The 2,996-nt window shown below is 48.4% G+C and overlaps 1 long non-coding RNA gene across 1 annotated transcript; it reads right to left on the reverse strand.

Moving 5' to 3' along the window:
• On the reverse strand, nucleotides 133–2,990 carry LOC110403436. The gene is made up of 2 exons (XR_002441665.1): nucleotides 1,205–2,990; nucleotides 133–1,109 (listed from the first exon to the last, which is right to left on the reverse strand). It is a non-coding gene; the product is annotated as an uncharacterized LOC110403436 (long non-coding RNA).

Here is a 2,996-nt window from a genome sequence, read left to right on the forward strand (position 1 = left end):
TATCTTTAAGATTGAGGTAACTGTTAATGTTACTTTTATCGTATTTTTCTCTATTAGCTTTAGTGGATTTTTAGGATAAGTATATAACACTGATTTTTAGTAGCATTATGGTTATAAGTGATGTAAGTTAAAGGATTAAGGTTACGGTTAGTTGAACAGTTTTTTTTGTTGTTGTTGTTTTTTTTTTTTTTTTTAACATTACGATTAGGCTTAAGGTTACCTAGAAAACTTCAGGCATTGTTTTTATTGCTACACTGAGCATTAGAGATTTTTTAACATCCAGTTAAGGGTTAGGTTTAAAGTTACATTGTGGGTTAATATAATTATCTCCAGAGCTCTCACTAAAGTTAGGGTTGAGGTCAAGTCTAACATGAACTCTGCCTCTCAGCCAATCCCAGTGAAGAAAAGGCAAGCAGAAAACCCAAGGGAACACCAAGGCAAAGGCAAAGAGAACGGCTAGGGAAGGTAAAGACAAGGGCAAAGGCAATTAGAACACCGAAGGGAAAGCCAAAATGAGGGCAAGAGTAAGGGCAAGGAGAACACCGCACGGAAGTCCCAGGCGAGGGCAAAGACCAAGGGGACCGCGCCACGGAAGGCCTGGGCGAGGGCAAAGGCAATGAAAACACCTAAGAAAGGCAAAGGCAACAGAAGCACCACAGAAAAAAAATCAAGGCAAAGCAAGGGCAAGGACAACCACCAAGGGAAAGCCAAGGAAGAGGCAGAGGCAAAGAGAACTCAGGAGGAAAATCGCAGGCAGCCATCAGGGTATCCTAAAGCGCCCTGACAAGCTCTGGGAGCACTATGTTGAGCCACGCTATGTCATGGGTAAACACTGGTATGCGTACATTGTCCTTACCTGTATGGGCAACCAGTTACCAGACAGACAATTTGGGTTCTGGGGCATCCCAGGAAATCCAGCTTTCCATTTCTTGCTGACTTCATGAAGAGCCACAGATCTCCATGCAGTTCTGGCAGTGCCCAGGAGCACCACAGTTCCTTGCTGCCACCCGTTGAAACAATACAATAATGAAGGCTCTGCCCCGCACATGCAGGGGCTGCACCTTGTGCACATTCCTCTTACCAGCAGCACCACAGCGAGACGCCTGGGACTGTGAGACACAATGACACAAAGGAGTTTGGAGATCAGGGCACGGTTGGGGCTGGTGGGGAATTCCACGTGCTGATCAGCTCTGGGAAACCTCACCGAGCGCAGCTGTCGGTACGATCCACAATGGTCACAGGGCCTCTCTCTCTCTCTCTCTCACAGGTCCCAGTGTTCGGCAGACCAGAGGCCTCGCTTTGTCACACCATCGGGTCCCACAGCTGCAGGGATAGCTATTTAATGGGGGTTAGGGATGGGAGAAAGAGGGGTGGGTGTTCAGGTACCGTACAGATTAGAGAACTAATAGCATCTCCTGACAACTGGGATGGAGATACCTGGGGTGATCCTGATTACAGTGGTCCAGAAGAGGACAATCCCTTCTTTTCTGTAAAAATAAAGCCAGATCTGCTGTTAAAACAGGAAGAACCATAGGACCCTGGGATGGTCAGCCACAATGTGCTCTGATGGCTATGCGCTGGGATCGAGTAGCATTGACAACTTTGTAAGGGAAATATGGGAGAGAACCAGGCAAAACAGGAACAGAACATCTGTGGTCAGCATGCTCGAGTGATGACGACTGTATTATGCCGAGTGAGGATGAAGCCAAGGGCTACTGGAGTCCAGGAGTTTTCTTCAGCTTAGGACCCAGCTGATGCACCTCACTCAATCACCAGCCATGTAGCTTATGGGGCTGGGAGAACAGACACCATGGAGCGAGGTGAGCCCCTTGCAACCCCCATTCCATGAGCCTCCCACAGCCATCGCTAAAGCTGCCTGCATACAAGCAATGCACAAACGAGGGGCTCGTGATGTTCCATTACCTGCTCTGGTAGATTTCCCAGTGCTTAAGCCACTAATTAGAGGAGCCCCAGCAATCACAGAACCCTTCAACCCCATTGAGTTGTGAGATGCGATGAGATCAAGAGAGACACAGAACATAATTTAGTACGTGATCATGAGGCACAGAACGGCCTTAAACAACTCTCTGCATGGGTGGAATTAATGCATGGCACTGTTCACTGCAGTCATGAAATGGGCTGGGACGATGCGGGAGCAGAGAAACTGAGTTTGGAGTCCGAGGGCGAAGATATTAAGGTGAGAACCATGAAAGACAGAACAGAGGCTCCAGCAGAAGGAAGCGAGGTTACAAGTAAAGGTGCAAACAGGATCCTGAGAATGCAGAACACTTTTGTGGAACAGGGCAGCAGCTCCAGGCAGTCCCAGAGCTGCAATGCTCGGTCAGCTGACCAGCATTACCAGGGGATTAATTGAAGCGTTCCAGAAATGAGGCTGTAGTGAAAGGAAGGAACGCACATTGGCTCCTCCATCACCAGGTCAGAGAAAGGGAAATAACCCCTTCATCCCCTTTAGAGAACTGAAGGGCATCGTAGGGACACACACAGCAGATACAGCTACTTAAAAGCAGTTTCAGATCCCCCAAGAAAGGCAGAGACCCCAGCCACAAAAAGAAAGAAAAAAATTTCATACACCTTTCCAAGGACCAGGGCTCACCCCACACTCCAAAGGAAGCAGCCTCCAGGTACAGATGCTGCCCCTACAGCTGCCAGCCCTTAAATGAGCCCAGGGAGGGATGCAGCCAGGCTCCACCCCTCCAATCCCACAGCTGAATGGCTCCCACCTGTGCTGGCAGGGCTGGCTACACCCCTCACCAGGTGCACAATCACCAGCTCAGGCTGGGACCTGACAGTTCCCATACTGGGATAAAGGAAAAAAAAAAAAAAAAGAGTACAAAAACATCCAGCAATAAGGGGTCAAAAGTTGGGATTTTGGTTAAAAACTGGGAATTTGGGGTTAAACACGGGCATTTTTGTGGTCAGAAATGGCAGAATTGGAGTTAAAAGAGGAGGATTTGTGGGTCAAAACTGGGGATTTT

This window comes from Numida meleagris, chromosome 8, assembly GCF_002078875.1.
Source record: "Numida meleagris isolate 19003 breed g44 Domestic line chromosome 8, NumMel1.0, whole genome shotgun sequence".
In the NCBI taxonomy this organism is placed as follows: domain Eukaryota; kingdom Metazoa; phylum Chordata; class Aves; order Galliformes; family Numididae; genus Numida; species Numida meleagris.